General features: G+C 46.8%; 1 protein-coding gene and 1 long non-coding RNA gene across 2 annotated transcripts in view; one reads left to right on the plus strand and one right to left on the minus strand.

Annotated features, from left to right (window-relative positions):
• ATP8B1 (ATPase phospholipid transporting 8B1) overlaps positions 1-2089 on the minus strand; it is a 31838-nt gene extending 29749 nt beyond the window's left edge. The window contains exons 1-2 of the mRNA XM_071729710.1: positions 1892-2089; positions 82-177 (exon numbers count right to left, since the gene is read on the minus strand). The gene's annotated coding sequence lies outside the window, so the exon portion shown is untranslated. The remainder of the gene's footprint in view (positions 1-81; positions 178-1891) is intronic.
• Positions 2090-4378: 2289 nt separating this feature from the next.
• On the plus strand, positions 4379-16924 carry LOC139789256 (uncharacterized). Its single transcript, XR_011723093.1, has 3 exons — positions 4379-4422; positions 13591-13654; positions 16647-16924. It is a non-coding gene; the product is annotated as an uncharacterized lncRNA (long non-coding RNA).
• The last annotated feature ends 739 nt before the right edge of the window (positions 16925-17663 follow it).

Raw genomic sequence — 17663 nt, forward strand, 5'->3', positions numbered from 1 at the left:
ACTTCCTGCCAACAAGGCTGGAGATTACACAGTAATACACCTTTTGTCTGTCAGCATCTAGAGAGACTTTCCTTAACTGACCTTTCTCCAATGCAGCTTGTGACTGACCCAAGAGGCTCCACAGGTGTGTGCTGCAGCTCAAGGGTCCCCTGTGTCCAACTTTAAATTAGGCTCCATCTGTAAAGAAACAATGTCAGAAAACATTTCTTGGCTGATTTCTACCCTATGAGACCATGTGCAATAACAACAGAAGATTTCTTTTAGGTGATAGTTATCTTAATTTTCCTTGCTTAGCAAAAAGAGAGATTTCTGGTTAGTTCTTCAAACCCAGTCCCCCCCATCTCTTCTTCCTCCTCTCAGGCAGAAACTAAACACACTGCTGACACTACTGAGAATAATTTTATAAGCTTCCCAAAAAGGAACAGTGCACCAGCAGTGCCCTCTCACAGAGCACAGCATCTCCAAAGCAGGGATGAGAGCTCATGCACCTTCAGACTCAGACAGATAGAATAAGAGGCATGTTCTTCACCCCTGACAAGTGCAGAAACACAGAGAGGTTAAGTGATTTGCCCTAGGCCATGAGGTAAGTCACAGATGGAGCTGGGGTTAGGTTTCAGAAGCTCCTGGCTAATATCCTGCGTTCAATTACATCTACACAAAGCATCTCATTTAACAGGGGCCAGATAAAGGAAACAGCCAAGGATAACATTAACCCCCCTTATAATTAAACAAAAACAATCAAACAGCTCCCCATATTTCAATGCAGGTAGCACATTACACTCAGACCCAACAGCATTACCTATGCCACCAAAATAAAGGCCACAACAAAAAAAGATCACAGAAAATAAGTTTTAGCTCATTTAAATAGCTTGAAACTTGAATGCAAAGAGACCAAGTGGTTTTTTGAATTCATCATCATAAACTGCAGATCAAGGGACCAGACCATTCCCAGTCTGTCTCACAAGGGAAAATTAAATTAAGACAACTGTTTAGAAGTGACCAAAAATAATCTGCATGATACCTACAATTTAACAAATACAGGTCTGTGAAAGATGTGCTCTAATGTGAACAACAGTAACAGCAGTGTAGAAGCTGACAAGAAAGAACACAAAATGACCAAATACCACTTGACACCTGAATCAGACTTTGAAAAGAAGACAAATAAAGAAACAGAACCACACAGAAAATTGTGAGCCAATCTGAGCCACTTCTGCAGGGAGTTAAACCCCAGAACTCTGGCAGCAGCTACAGGGGTAGGAACTGTTCAAGAACCAGGCTGGCTGTTGGTCCCACCAACTCACCCAGGGCACTCTCAGGTTCTCTTCAGACCCTCCACCACACACACCAGATAAAAGCCACCACACTGTTACTCATTACCAGAAACTATTTACTGCCAGCAGCTCCCTGTACTGTATGACTTCTTCAGTTTCAAAACGTTTCTGCTGACATTCAAGCCAGTGGAGAAATGCTTCATTAGCTGCTCTATTTAATGCAGTTCCCTCCAGACTCTAAGAGAAGGGATGCTGTGTAAGCTATAGACACAAAGCAGTAGGGAACACAACTGAGTTGCTGACATTTGTGGGGTCACAAAACGCTTTTCATCCCCCAAGTGGGTGCCCAACCACACAAGTAACTTTACTGATATTTTTCTGCTGCAGAGTTTTCACAGTTCTTTAGTATGGACACCTCCTACTGCCCTACAGGCTGCACACACACTGACTGATGAGTGATCACCCCACAGCCATGGGGGATATTTTCCTCGTTTATAGACACAGGGCAGGGGGGCAGAGGAAGAAAAGCAAGCACAGAAGCACAGCACCTAGCCCAGGGCCACAAAAACAGGTCGGCAACCAGCGGTATCTGCCAGAGCACTTGTTACCCTGTGCCTTACCTCCTAGCAAAGCTTTATCCTCCCTTTCACCCGGGGGTCCAGCCTGAGGAGCTTCGGTGGCAAGTCTGACGATCAGCTGAGGCACATCTTTGCGGGTGGCAGAGAGAGACTCAAATCACTGCAGGGTTCCCATCGAAACCTGCTGTCCCCACGGGTGACGAGAACCCCTCAGCTGTGCGGGACCCACCGGCAGACAGACACTGCGGGCCCGCACCCCCGGGCCCGCACCCGGGCCGGGCAGGGAAGGTGCAAAGGCCTCACCTGGCAGACGGGTCCGTCCTTCCTCCCTCCCTTTTCCCCTTCCTCCCTCCCTCCCAGCGGCCGCCTCACGGTCCCCGCCGAGGCCGCTCTCTTGTGAATGAATATTTAATTGTTTAAATGTTCATTGCGCTCCTGGACCTCCCCAGCCCAATGGAAGAAGAGCTCGCCCGGGGCTCAGCCCCGCCCGTCCTCAGCCCGCGGCAGAGCCCTCGCAGCCGCCTTCACACCCCGAGTCCCCGCCAGCTCCCGATCCAGACGTTTCGGCTTCGGCACCTCCCGGCCGAACCACGGCGGCTCCCGGGGGATATTTTGACAAAGAAAATGCTTTCGGGTCGGCCCCGGTGCCGGCGCTCACCCCTCCTGTGGCAGCGGGGTCGGTTTCTGGCGGGGCCGTGCCCCGGAGCCCCGGCCCTGACCGCCACCGAGCGCTCCGGGGGGCGATGGGGCAGCCCGGGCCCGCCCCGCTCCCGGTTCCGCCGTCTCCCCGTCCCTCCCCGCCTGCGCTTCCCGGCCCGGCACCCGTCTCTCCGGGCTCGGCCACCGCCGGGGGTGCAGCCGAGGGGAGCAGCGCGGCCCCAGCCCGCCCGCCGGCAGCACCTGTGGGCGCGGGTCCCGCCGCTCGCTCTCTCAGGGCCCTCTCCTGCCAGCGACCGCCCCGCTCCCGCCCGGAGTCCCCGCGGCAGCCGCCGTCAGACCGGACAAACGGGTTCCCCCACTCGTCCGGGCCGGCCCAGCCGCGCAGGAGGAGGGGAGGGGCCGCTCGGGCCCCGGACCTGTCCCGGTGCCTGTGCCTGTCCCCGTCCTGACCAGGCACGGCACCCGGCACACAGAGGGGAGTACCGGCCGGAACCCCTGCCCCGGGTGAGGACCGGGACGGGCCGTGAGCAGGACCCGCTCCCCCTGAGGGGCTGGGAAAGGTGCAGCCCTGAGGAGAGTCCCCCCGGCGGGGCGGGACCGGCGGCAGTTCACACAGAGGGGCTCCGGAGGGAGCAGGGACGGGACCCGGAGGGGGGGAAGCTGAATGGTGAGGGGGAAATGTTGTTCGAGGTAATGGAGAACAAAAGGGATCATTCTCCGGGACAACGAGACCCCCTCTGCCCCCTCCTCACCACAGGCTGCACAGCACCCCCGGCTCTGCCCCTTCGGCCCTGTCCACACCCAGAGGAGATGGTGCTGGTGGCTGTCCTGTCATGGGATGGTGCTGGTGGCTGTCCTGTCACAGGAGATGGTGCTGGTGACTGTCCTGTCACGGGATGGTGCTGGTGGCTGTCCTGTCACCAGGTGAGGTGGTGCTGGTGGCTGTCCTGTCACGGGATGGTGCTGGTGGCTGTCCTGTCACCAGGTGAGGTGGTGCTGGTGGCTGTCCTGTCACGGGATGGTGCTGGTGGCTGTCCTGTCACCAGGTGAGGTGGTGCTGGTGGCTGTCCTGTCACGGGATGGTGCTGGTGGCTGTCCTGTCACCAGGGGAGATGCCAGGAGTGCTTCCACAGCAGCACATTCCCTTTGGGTAGTGCAGCACTCGTGGTGTGAGGTGGATCACGCCATGTTTGGGGCCGTGTCACTCAAAGGCTGGGGAGAGGTGGCTGCCCAGCGTGGTGAGAGGAAGAGGAGGCAGCCCCAGGCCCCATCCCCATCAAAAAAGGTCAAGTGCCATTCTGCCTCTCTTCATGGCTCCACAGCTCGCAGCTCTGGTAACGACTGACACAAACTCACAGGGGACCAGTGGGGACCAGGGCAATGGCTGCTGCCATCAGATTGTCACCCCCAGGGCTGCTCCGGGGGTCCCTGCTCCCTGCCCAGGCTGTGGCGTGGGGAAACAACTGCCTGCAGCAAGGAGATAGTGTGGGCAGTGGGACCCCCCTCTGGTGGTGTTCCTAGTGACAGGATTATGTTATCCTGTCCTAATCACTAGGACTGTGCAGTGTTACAGAGAAAACTTTGTAAAAGGTACAGTTTTTTAAAACTTTGGGCCTTTCTAAAAGGTCAGACTGGACTCCTGGATCCTGAATCCTTTTAAGGCAGGATTGGAGAGTTGAAGGATGCTCGACCATGATATTGTCAGCACTTGAGACCAATAGTTTTGCTTATTAATTAAGTGACAAATAAAGCAGTTAAGTTTAAGGTTGACAGTAGTGCAATTCTGCTCCACCACCCTGTGTCTGTTTGCAATCCTTTTCACTGTATTTTTTTTTTCAGGCTGCATCAAAATAAATGTAAACATCTCAAGACTCTTCTGGGAACTCATCAAACGAATGTGACAAGCTCCACCTGTAAGTTTCAATTCCATGAGTTTTCATAAACCTTAGTATGTGATCCTGGATGCTGCTGTACCTGATTAATACTTCACCTGACTTAAAACCTGGAGACTGAGGGGGTTTGATAGTGTGTTTGTGTTCTGGGTTAGTTGTTGATCAGGTCATCCTGCCTCAGGCCTGCTATGGTGTTGCTGCTGCACACACAGACACACCTGCCCTGTATCTGCACTCCTGTGGCAACCTTGGCAACCATCCTGGTGGCAGAAGGTGTCCAGGAGCAAACAGCACCAGTGGGCTCATCCTGATGGTGCTTCAGCCTCCGTGTACACTGGTGCACAGAGAGTCCCCCACCCAGGAAAGTGTTTCAAAATGGTGCTTAATGAGAACTCAGACTTTACAGCATGGTAACCCTCTGGGATGGGTGTCACCCCCAAACCTTGGGGCTGCTGACTCCTGGCAGGGCTCTGGCCAAATCCTTTGGGTGCCCCCCTTCCTGACCCCCATACTGCTCTGAGTGTTGGCAGATGGGATTTTTAGGGCACAATCTAAGAGGAGCAGTTAACCTCCACCTCTCAAATGCCCCGGGCATAGCAGCTTCCAAGAATAGTTTTGCAGCAGTGCAGAGTGCTGATATAACCCAAGAAATTAACACCTGGCCCAGGTATCAGGCCTGGTGGTGCTAGGAAGGGCTGTTTGTGGAGCCTGCACCAGGCTGTGTAGCAAGAAAAATTGCTGAGACTATTTTTGTTGTTTTCCAGAAATCTGTTTCCTGCAGTGACATTATGAAGATTTTAAGTTTATTATATAGACCATCTTAGAGCAAAACAGCCACTAAATGTTCCTAAAGATTAAAGAAATTTTTTTTTAATTGTTATGACATTTTTGCATACACTTTTATTCACGAATAATGTAGTTTATGGCAAGTGGAATGCAGATATATTTACTGATCTGATTAAACAGAGGAAAACGGAAAATATTAGCTGTCTCTTAAAGTGATGATGGGAACTGGAACATAAGCCAAATGCTCTAGTGTTTGGTATGCTATTTCTGCAATAATTCTTTCCAATTTTTGCTCAGTGGCTGGCCATTATAAATTAAACATGTGCTTCTGTCATGTTTTCTTTCTAAACCAGCCCAGCTTCTTTATTTTCATTTAAATCAAACTTTATTTATGTTTTAATTTGACCTTATTTATAGAAGTGAAACCTCCAAAACTATACTGGAGATCATTTTTCTGCATTCTATTCCTGGTTTTGCTTTGCTACATCTGTCCTAAAAGCTCTGTTTTTAAAGCTGTGAGCACTAATGCAAACTGAGGCTCACAGGCCAACATCCCCAGTGCTGCATCACCTTAAAGATGGGGTAAAAGCTGCTCTTGATGGCATCACAATATCTGGCTGTGATGTTTGGATCTTGTTAGGGGGGGTATCTCTTCTTAATGAATTGTGTTACTTCTGTTGATGAGTTCTGTAATACCTGCAGACACTGTGGGAGCTCCTGAGCAGAGATACTTTTTTTTCTGTTTTTTTTTCTGGGTAAAATTTCACCAGGGCTGTGGTTCCCCTGTGCAGGTTGTTCAGATTATCTGTGTATTCAAAGGTTTGCAATGCAGGAAGCAGAAAGTGGTGCAGTGATGGAGGAAAACAGCTGGAGAAGTTGCTCAAAATTGGAAAGAAGTTATTTTTGGGCAGCAATACTGGTTTAAATATATGCCAAGTATGTCCTTGAGATCTTTGCTATGCTGTTGGTTTGCCTGGTTTGGGTTAACTCCTCCTCAAGAGCCATCTGCTGTATTCCAACTCCACTTCTTACCCACAGAACATAGAACCAAAGCTGCAACTAATGCTTGCAAGAATTTCCAGCATTGTCATCCATTTTAAATCCAGCAGCCACCTGCCTCTTGGGCTGAAAATTTTCATAATGACCAAACCTAAGAGAAAGGAAAAGCTTCTTTGTGTTTTACTGATGCAAAATGCCCTTGTCTTTCAACCTCTAAGGAGGAAACATAATTCCCTGGAAGGCATCTGGTTTGCTCCCCTTGACACAGAGGTGCTCCTGAAGAGGAGTTTATCCCTCTGTGAACACCGTGAGGCTCAGGTGACTGTGTCCATGTGGGTGTAGCAATACCAGCACCTGGCCTGTCACACCCTTGTTACTCAAGTCATATTAAAAAATGAGTGAGAAAGACTACAGGAGAATTTCTTCTGCTCTTGAGGTGAGAAAGGCAGTTTCTAACAAACCTCCTTACTTCAGGCATAACTTCAGTCTTACTATTGAACAGGTACCCATGCAGGGAAAAAAAGAAAACACTTGGAAACTTGCAGTGTTTAATCACCACACCATCAAACCACCAGGCCCTCTGATCCCGTGCTGCAGGGATAGCTAATAAAAGCCTGTTTGGTCTCTCTGTGTATGGGGGAACCTGGCTGAGGGTAACACTGTTCAGCTACCCAGTTATGAGTAGCTGTTGCAGAAATAGAATCTGCCCACTTGTGGACGCTGCTCTATAATAAAAGTAATCTTTGTTTTGGGCTGATGGGTGTGTATGAGCTTGCTTGGTTTATTTTTCAGTACCAACAATACTCAATTTTCCTGTGTCAGAAAAAGCTTTGTTTAAACAGACTTATTTTTCCCTAGACCTAAAATGAGGTGCCAGATTCCAAAGTTCTGTCTTTCAGCAGCTTTCTGTTTTACTTCCTGCCTCGGATTCCTCCCAGAGGAGCACAACCTAAAGCTAATTAAAAGCCAGCAGCACTGTGGGTTAACAAAGCAGCAGAGCTTTACGTGTGCCTTTGACAATTCCATCTCTGTCCAGGAAGTTAATTCATGTCCAGGGCTGAATGTTTGGCTTCATCACTAGGTAGCTGTATGCACAGCTAGGTTTGCATGAGTCCTTCCAGGAAGAAGATTATTAGAGATAAGAAAGCTCTGTACAAGTGATTAATGGCTCTAGCAGTGATTAATGGCCCAGTCCAGACATTACTTTTTCAAGGTAAGGAAGTGCTGCTCTGTGCTTGAGGGGAAGGCAGCAGCTGGTCTGTAAATTGTGGCTTCTCTCAGACCCTGATGGTGGTCAGTCTCAATGCACTTCTCCAAATGTCTCCTGTAATCCTGTTTCTGGATTTTTCTCCTATATATTTCCTTCCTCTCCCTTGTTCCTCTCTCTCTCCTTTACCCCAAACCAGCAGCACACTCGAGTCAAAACCCCACTGGTTTCTGCATCCTCTTTCCCAGCCTTTGCTTCTGTTTTCCCTGTTTTGTCAGTGTTTGGGGCTCACCACAGCATAACAGATTTTCTGGGAAGACAGCAGGACTTGAGCAGGAGGGGATCTTGCCAGGTCTCCTCTTGCTGCCAGCCCAGGGCAATCCCAGCCCCCTTGCTGTCTCCCCCAGGTGATGTGCTGCCTGTTATTTTCCCCATCAGGCTCCTACAGATTTCTGCACAGCCCCCAAGGTGATTATAAAGCTGCATAACCTCAGTTTGTTTGATTTTCTTGTATTCTTTATTGCCAGAATGATTTAGAACTTGAGAAACTGTTTCTTTTTTGAGAAGTGGGGAATTGTAGCCACCTTTACTTAGGAAAAAAAACCGAACACAAAAAAGTAGATACAAACAAACACTGAGTTTCTTTTTTTTTCCAATGAAAGTAGCAGTTTGTGGCTAAACTTCAAACCATACCCAAAACTTTCTGAGTATTGGTCCAATCTGTCCAAACCAAAGCCATATTTTATCTTGATCCTCCACAGAGTCCTTTTCAGAATGAGCTGTATAAAGTAAGTCCATAGTATTACAGTAGCAACCCGTGCTTGTCAATGTTAATGTTGGGGTTTTTTTAAAGCATTGAGCAGATCTCAATTTAAATAAGTGAGCATGGTATCAAGGCAGAGTTCACTGCTGTTGGTAACTAATTGTTCAGAAACTTTGCTGGGCACTCTTTTGGCACCCAACACTAATGTTCCTGTTTAGCAAGAGTTACACATATTGATAATTGTGTATTTGAGCAGTTCTGTTACACATCTTTATTCATGTTCTTATTTGAATCATTTCCTTGCACGTGCAGAAAACAGAAATGTGTGTTTGGTTTTGGTGTTTTTTTTGTTTTGTTTTGTTTGTTTGTTTGTTTGTTTTTGGGTTTTTTGGGGTTTTTTTTTTTGTATGTTTTATATGTAACTCCATTTCTGAAACCTGCTGTTCAGCCAGGAAAGCTCCTTTGGGGGCTGAGAAGGACCTTGCCACCAGGGTATTAAACACATCACAGAGTTAGGCCATTCCATCGTGTTCTCAGTTTACTCTGACTGAGTTTATTAAACAAAGACCAACTGTAAGTTTGTGAAATAACCAATTATTTCTGTGCCAGGCTTTGTCTTTGGAGACAGATTTCTTGCCATCAGTCAGCTGGTAGGACTCTTCCACGTAGTGGTCCAAGAAGCAAAAGGTCCCCAAAGGTGGGAGATGTCCCATGCTGAGCAGGAGGGTGTCTGCTCCTGGCTGTGGCTCAGAGACTTCTGGATTTGCAGTTTGAAGCCTCTCTGGGTCACAGACTGTGCTGTAAAAACCATCTCCCTGTTCATCTTTCCATTGTCTCTTTACATAACAATGTGATTTCTGATTAATATTAGTCAAAGTCAGTTAGGTTTCATTTTGTGCCAGGACCCTCACAATACTTCTAATATGAGAATAATCGTAAGTTTTGCCCTTTTTTTTTTTTTTTTTTTTTTTGTGTGTGTGTGTGTGTGTGTGATTGGATTCTATTTGTTGCTGTTTGGTTGGGGTTTTTTTTCCCAAATGTGATAACAAAATAGTAATGATTGATAATGAAATCACTTCTCTTAAATCATGCTAAGGCACACAGAGAAATCCTAATGCAATTCTCATGGCACAGTCACGGAGATGTGGGGGAAGTGTGGCCCTTGCATTCTACAGAGGTAGAAGGGTCGTTCTGCACTGGTAGCCTGGTAGCCATTCACTGATTAATTAATGAATTAATTCAATGTATTTGCTGCATGAGTTAACTGAGGTACTCACGGGGCTCTGGTAACGATAGGGAAGGCATTTTGCCAGGCTGCCAGCAGGAGCTGGCCACCCAAAGGTGCCACCCAAAGGTGCCACCCAAAGGTGCCACCCGTGTCCCCTATCCAGATGTCGCGGTGCAGCTGCGCAGCCCTGGGAGGTGCGGAGCTCACATCGCCCCAACTCTTGAGGTCCCAGATCCCGGGATGTGCTGAGGAGCAGCGCTGGCACGGCAGCTCCCTGCCCCGGGAATAATCCCTGTCATTCCCCCGCTGGCCAAGAGATGGAGAACCTCACCGCCCCAAGACCCGCGGGCAGGGACCTCCTGTGCTTTGGGCTCCTTGGTGGCTGTCCCGGCACCCGCAGTCCGGGACGGAGCAGATTTCACCCCAAAGCCACTTGTCACATCCCGCAGGAGCTCTGTGCTCCCTCCCAGCCCTTCGTGCCATTCCCTTCGGAACGGCGGCAGCTTGGGGCATCTGTGCCATCAGCTGGAGCTGCCAGAACACCAGGCTGGAAACAAATCGGGTCTCTCCACCCCTAGGAAAAAGCTGCACCTTCAGCTGAAGGATGGGGTGAGGATCACGGGCCTGAGGCAGCTCATCACAGGCTGCTTAAGGGTGCTCCCCTCCCGGAGGAGAGCTGGGGATGAGCAGAGGCAAAGTATGCAGAATAAAATTGATTTTTCTGGAATGAGTGGGGTGTCTGAGAGATGATGTTTCAAAATTTGGCCCTCCAGAACTGGATTTGCAATATGATCCCATTGCCATGTTAAGGAGCTTTGGGAAATAATTGCTTGCCTTCAAGGTTTTTATTAACTCAATTTTAAGACACTTAGGAGAAGCCAGACTTTTCAGGGGATGGGTACTGAACAGCCTGGCGGTTCAGACTCACTAAGTACAGGCTTGAGCAAAAGAAGTCACCTTTGTTTAATATTTTCGAGCATCTTGACAGCAAAGTTTTAAAGTAATGCTTTTAAAGCATTAGATGTATTCACTGTCACTTCAGATTAGCTCAGGAAGCAGAAGGGAATGGAAATCCTTCACAGTTTGGGTAAATTTCAGGCATATGTTCAGCAGCTGCTGTGCTTTGGAGTTATTGTGGTCTGTAAAATTATAAATGATGTTGGTTTAGTGATAAAATCATCATAATAAAATATACTCACGGTCTCACAGAAATAGCTGGAAATTAAGGGCTCCTGGGTAAGGTTGGGGAACCAAGAAGGGAGTGACCTGATTTCTCTGCCTGTTTTTATCATATTTCCTTTCTGAAGGAAATTACCATTCTGAAGGAATACCACCAGGGTGACAGGGTGCTGGGCCAGCGGGCTGTGCAGAGGGAGAGGAGCAGAGCAGAGGCTGCTCCGTGTGCCAGGAGACAGGAGGCATCTCCTCCTCCACACCCCTTCCCCAGCTGGGACCTCTGGGGTTTTGTCACAGGGGTTCATCATCCAGTGCCTTCTGGCAGAACAAACTGAAGGTTTGCCCTCAGAGTACACATAGCAAGACTGCCTTTTGGGGGGGCTTTTTACTGTAGATGGATTTTTTTTTTTTTTTGCCCCTCCCTGTGAGCCTGTGTTCCCAGAAATGAAAATGCAGTGTTTCCCCACTGTCACTTTTCTGTCCCTCAGCCTGCCCAGACAGCTGCCTGCTCTGGTCCTGAGGCTCCTTCCCTGCAGGGAGCATCCCTCCTGTTTAGCTTGCACATAATCTGTTTCATTGTTCATCTCTGAGCACTGCCTTCTGTGCATTATTGATTTCCTGACTTGCATTGCTGGGTGCACACAACCAAACACACTTTGGGTAATTTGCAGCTTTCCTGCTTCCTGAGGGAAGGTAACCTCTGTTGGCTCTGCTGAAGTGGCAACAAAACCCCTGCAATTATTCCCTGGAGCTGGCGGAGGGAACGTGCCTTCTGCTTCCCTGCAGCTATTGTTGGAGGCACTTCCATGATCAGAAATTACTGCAACATTATTCATGGGGTCCTTTGTGGCTTACTCAGGACTGTTATCCCAGACAGCATCCACTGGTTATTTGCCTACTCCCCACTTGCTGCTCTGCTCAATAGACAGGAGAAACCAGTCTGCCAGGCAATCCCAGCAATAGTTCTATGGAAATTCGCTGTAACGATGGAATCCCTCAGGAAAAAGAAAAATATTAAAGCAATTATATTACTTAGAAATTCAAAGTGTTGTGCAAGCATGAAATAATCTTTAAAGCAGTTCCAAGTGATATGTTCTAGTGGAGTAATTTCAGTGACTTCAGTGCTGCTGCACACTCTGGCAGGCACTGAATATGGTCACGAAGAAGTAAGAATACCATGGACAAATAAATCCTTGTGGCTGCAGGCTATGCATCCAGATGCTCTTACTGGATTACTATGTCATGGACTCGTGCCCTACAATTGCTTCCATGCCATGAGGTCTGGCATGTCTTGACAGGATAACACAGCTTAAGACATAACGATAATAGTAGGGTACGTGGAATTTTTTTTCCTTTTTCTTTTTTTCTTGTTTTTTTTTTTTTTTCTGTTTCAAGAATAGTTTTTAAGGAAGACATCCAGCACTGGGTGATAAATCCTTCTTCTCAGAAGTCACTAGTAAAGGCTCCCTGGTCACAGATTCCCTGGGCAGGAGGTGAGGACCCCACAGTTCAGCTCCAGGACTGGGTCTGCAGCTGGCTCTGGAACCCACACTGTTTATCCATGGCACAGCAGCATCTCTGTTTTAACAGAGACATGCCATGTGGAAGTGAGTCAGTTTGTTTGTTTTTCAGGGAAGTTGCTGCTTTTAGCAGCCTCTCAAGAGTCATTTTATGTAACATTTTCATGAGTGGGCTTATATCCACAGCCACGGCTATATATATATATTTTAGAGGCATTACAATGAAGTGGCCATATATAGTCCTTACAAAAATCTTGTCCCAGCACCCTTCTTCTCTTCCCATCTTGCAGCTTCTGTGCTTCTCTTGCAGGCTGCCTCTCCCCTGTGATGGGAGCTGTGAGCATCACTGTATCACAGGGGCATGCAGGCAGACTCAGCAGGGCAGTCAGCTCTTTTTTGTGCTGTTCTGCACGTGTGTTCAGGTGAAGGAGGATTTCATGTAGTAATGGCAAGTTTGCACACATTTAACTGTAGTAAAGTTAACCTGTTTGGTCTCTGCTAAAATAGAACAAGAGAGGAAATCCTGAGGTGGTTCACAGAGGTGAACTTCATACATACAGTGCAAATAAATTATTTTGGTCTTTTTCTTGTTTCTCTGCATTGCATCTCTACCGAAAGGTACTTTGTAGAAGTTAAAGTGTTGCTCCCTTTAGACATGGCTTGAAGCCTGAAACTAAGGGGAAAGTATAGCACAGCAGAAACCCCACAGCAGAAACCCCACAGCAGAGCTCATGATGGGTTCCCTGAGCTGGGACAAAGATTTAATGTATAATGAGGGGAGGGAGAGGTTGTGCCTGCTCTAATATTAGCTGGGACCTGTGGGTGCTCTACTCACTGTTGTAACTCCTAGCACAGCCTTTTAGAACGAGAAGAGCTTGGACTGAAACCTCTGAGCTCTTCACCTTTGTCAGATGGGTTGGAGGTGTTGTTGGAGCCTTTGTGGCAGCTTCCACAACTGGCTCACTTTATCCTCTCTCTGAATAAAGGAACTTTTCAGGGTGTTCTTGCACTGTAAAGCAGAGAGGATTGCATATCTAGTGCTGTTATAAATAAGAATTCATTACTACCAGATATCTACACAGTAAAAATATATCCCCTTTTGATATTTTTTTTTTTTTTGCACACATTTGGAGTACATTCAAGCCTTAGTATGCAGAGAAGCATGAGCTAACTAGAAATTCATTCACTCAGCCTACTTTAAGCCCCCATTACCCCTTAAAATGGCTGATTTATGATGTAAGAGGCTGATAGCATTTGTTTGATTAAACTCACAATGTAAGCAAAGTAAAAATGCCTAAGCACTGTTAAGTGTGATTTATGCTTTATGTGTGGCCTTCTAGAAAAATGTCAGAAATTTTAATGTAGACACATCTGCATTAAATTTTTGCAGCTTCTCAAAAAGTGCTGCTATTTGGACCAAAAAATAGTCAATAATATATTTATATTCTGTGTGTGCACCTACATAAACATGCACTCTCTTTTTTTGTTTTGTTGATTTGCTTAAATACAGTGTCTTGGAAATATACCCTATTATTCCAAGTTTCACAGAAGGAAGCATGTAATTATTGGATTGGGTGAGTTACCATTTATTGACTCAGCTTGCTTCAAAGGCAGATTTATTTTAATTATTTCAGCTATTGCTGCTGCTTAGCTAAACCAGACAGCCTCTGGTACACAGCCCATCACCTGGGCTGCTTGCCTGGGGAGGGTATCAAGAAATAACATGTTTTGGTCTATCTTGAGGATACTGGGGCTTTCAGACCATCAAGATAAGTTCATCAAAGCATAAGAATATGATTAAGGAATGTAAGTAGACAGAAAGCCTAGAAGAGAGAGAGAGAGAAGTCAAAGAAGACCTTACCATGGCCTTGGAATATGATGTCAAGAAAGCTTAATATTATTCCAGAGTTTTTATCAATTTACAGTTCTAGAGAAGGATGAGGGTTTCTGGAAGATGGGGGGTAGGATACATTTTGCTTGGTTGGAAGCCAGAGAGCTTTTGCTGAGGTGCTTATAATAGGTGGGTAAAGCCACAGCTTTTTAATCTTTTATTATGGAAAAAAAAAGGTGTTTTTATCGAGGTTATTTTAAAAAATGTCCATATGACTGATCAGCTTCAGGAGAGAAATAACAAGTATACAATAAAGCTATGGATGGTAAAAATCAGGCAGAACCACCCAGAAATGTGTGTTGACTGTGTAAAGATGTATAATTGTCAACAGAATTACTCTTATTTAAGTTTTTGACAACACAGAAGATTCAATACCTTAACTACTGTCTTTTTTTTCTCTCTCTGCTAATCCTCCTCCCACTCAGCAAGGAAATTAATTGCCAAGGCTTATACAAATGTCACATTATGAGACTTATTCTTGAACAATTTAACACATCTCCTGAGAATTATTCCTGACTCCTGCTTGTGCAGGTTTGGAATCGGGTTCCCTGTAGTGCTCAGCTTGTGTCCTCACATTAGGCAAGAAGTTTAGGTTCTGGTTGCCAGTGGCTGCTTCAGGCTGCCAGCAGATAGTGCTTGCCCTGCAGAGTCCTCCCAGGCCATGTGTTTCTTTCCCAAAAGCTGGAATTCTTAGAAAAGGCTCCACTTCTGCAGTAGCACTGCCCAGCTGGTGACCCCAACATGCAGCAGGAAAGCCTCAGAAATAAACAGCAAGGAAATAATGGCCCAAACATTTCACATCTCTCTCAGTTTCCTGTTCCTTTGGCAGCATGTGCATGGCAACCATCTTGCTCCTGAATTCCTGCACATTATTGTGTTGGCAGAGAGGCTCTGAAGAGCCTGACTTCAGAGATGTCCTGTCCTCAGCTTCCCTCTGCCAGACGTTACCATCCCCCTGACAGCAGAAAAGCCTGTGTTCAGAGTTTTAAAAACAGACAAGCAAATCGTGTTTCTCTGGTACAGAAATGAAAACCTGCTGAGCCTTAGGTAGCTCAAGACTTAGTTCTTGCAGAGGCTTTGTAGGTCTTCTTTGCTGATGAACATTTACCCACGGCTCGTTCGGTGTCAGAGGAGGAGTCTGCTCTTCTGAGAGCTGTTTGAGTCCAGGACTCATGTCATCCCTTTCCTGCAGAGCATTCCTGCCATTGGCATTATCTGCTGCCTGGGGGGCCTTCTGGAAAGAAGAGGGATCACTCACTGCATTCTTCTGGCTCTTCTTCCAAGCACACCAGATGGAGATGAGTATAGAAATGCCAGGAGAACAGTCTCCACATGATGCTTAGCCTGTCAGGACTGAATTCCATCCAGAAAGAGCAACATCCCAAGTAATGAACTCCTTTTCAAACAGAGCTGATTCCATGTCTCTCCTGCAACACGCAATGTTTCATCTTTGAAAATACCAGGGGAGTTTTACTCTTAGTTCTCCCGAGTTTATGTGGCTGGTGCATTAACTTTTTTACCAGAGAGTGCTACCAGGACTCAGAGTGCTACCAGCTTGGGCTGCGTAGAGGTAAAACTGTGTTCTGAAAAGCACCTTACATCTCTGGTGAAATACTGTGACTCCCCAAATTCTGAACAATATAGGGGAGAATATAATTATCCTTTACTATACCTCACTATCCTGTACTTATTAATTGAACCTGTGGAGGAGAAAAAGCCATTCAAATCCAGCCTGAAAACATTTACATAAAATCCTGCAAGACTTTCAGGATAGTTCTGAGCTTTAGAAACATGTCCCTCGTTTTCCACTGTAAATGTTATGTCCTAGGCTAGCAGCATAAATGCCCAGAGTGGCATGAATAAATAAAAATTGCTGGAGATGTTTTATCTGTCAAAAGATACCTGTGAGTTTTGTTTTGTTGCTGAACTGGTAGGAAATGCTCGTGGGGGGAGCCCCAGCGACTGCTCCGAGTTTGGAAGCAGAGAGCTGGGTGGTGCAGTCCTTGAACAAAAAAACCTCCCTGCTCTGCCAAGAACTGATTGGGCAGAAAGTCCTGACTTGTCTCAAAGCCATTCCCAAATGTTTACAAAGAGAAGGACGAGGAGAGGGAGTAGTTTGTGCAACAGCTTCTCAGCATGGTGTGATGGATGGGATCTGGTTTAGCCAAGCAGCCTGTCTGCAGTCGCCCCTTGGGAGCTGTGCTTCTGCCACCTCTGCTCTTATTCCTGGGAGCCACATCAAAGGCCTTTGGCTTTGCAGACCGTTCTTGTACTTGCTCAGGCACAGACCTGTCCTTCAGCTCTGCTTCTGCCCTCCTTGTCCAGTCCCTAGTCCTGATGGTGCTGGGCCAGCAGCATCTCCTTGCCTTTCCTCCCTGCAGCTTTGGGACTGCCTCTCCTTCTCCCTGCAGCTTTGGGATTGCCTCTCCTTCCCCCTGCAGCTTTGGGATTGCCTCTCCTTCCCCCTGCAGCTTTGGGATTCCCTCTCCTTCCCCCTGCAGCTTTGGGATGCTGCATGTTCTCAGTGCCAGTGTTGACACTGCTCTGGTACTACAGATTTGTTGACTGCCACACCCTCAGCTTTCTCATGGCACCCTTGCAGCTACTGTATTTCTTTAAGCATACAGAGTTTATAGTTTCAGTAGGCTTGATTGCAATCTCAGTCTCATTTTTAGGTAAAATAACAAATGTCCTCCAGTAACACTAAAGGAATATTTGCCGGAAGATACAAGCAAGAATTTGCAGCATTTCTACTCTTGTTTTTGCAGGATGGATAAAAAGTGTTGTGTTTAACACAGGATTGCATTTTGAAATGCTCTGGCTCACGGAGCAGTGGTGTTCTGCATGTCCATAGTTGGAGGAAATAGCCCACCTAAGCATCAAACACAAAAAGGGCAATTACAGATACGAGTACTTGGTGGTCTAGGAAGAAAATTGTGCTGACCTCTGACCATGAGGTCAAGAAGTTTAGGAAGTGCTGTAGAGAATTGTAAGCCTGCAGAAATAAATAGTAAGTGTTGGTAAAGTTTTAAGTCAAGAGAAAACATCACAAGTTTCACATAATCTGGTTTGGGCCATTTTTTGTTTGCCAGCTCCCTGTATGGTTGATGGTGAAAGAAATGTCCATGAGTGTAATTCAGAGTCTGGGTGGATTGAAATGATTCCTCTTCAGTGCCTGTATTTGCTCCACTTGTTGTTTTTCAGTGGGCTGACATCCCAGCCTGGTCTGGGCACAACCTCATCTCTGTGGCCCTGCCTGGTCATGCCAGGCTGTGACTGTATTCTTCATTTGAAATGCAAGATCATTTCTGTCCTTCCCTGCTCTGCAGGCATGTTGAGAAGTCAGACATTCATCCCTGACCTGAGGCACACCAGTACCAGGCTACTGAAGAGGCAAAAACAAGTCTGGAGGAAAGTAATTCTGTATCTAGAGATCTGACTCCAGTCAAGTGTCAGACCTGTGGGACAGTGACAAGATCCTGAAAAAATAGACCTATCTGACATGGAAGTTTGACCCATGCAAATTCTTCCCCTTTGAAAGCGAGACCTTTCAGAATAATTTTAGGGTTTATGTTTTGCACTCTATTTAATCCCACTCTTTTCCTTTATTGTATTCTGTGCATTTTAAACCTATGGAACCGCTGAGACTCGCATCCATGCATCAGCTGTGTGACTCACTATTTAAACATTCC

The sequence above is a fragment of the Heliangelus exortis genome, chromosome W, assembly GCF_036169615.1.
Source record: "Heliangelus exortis chromosome W, bHelExo1.hap1, whole genome shotgun sequence".
Classification (NCBI taxonomy): Eukaryota; Metazoa; Chordata; class Aves; order Apodiformes; family Trochilidae; genus Heliangelus; species Heliangelus exortis.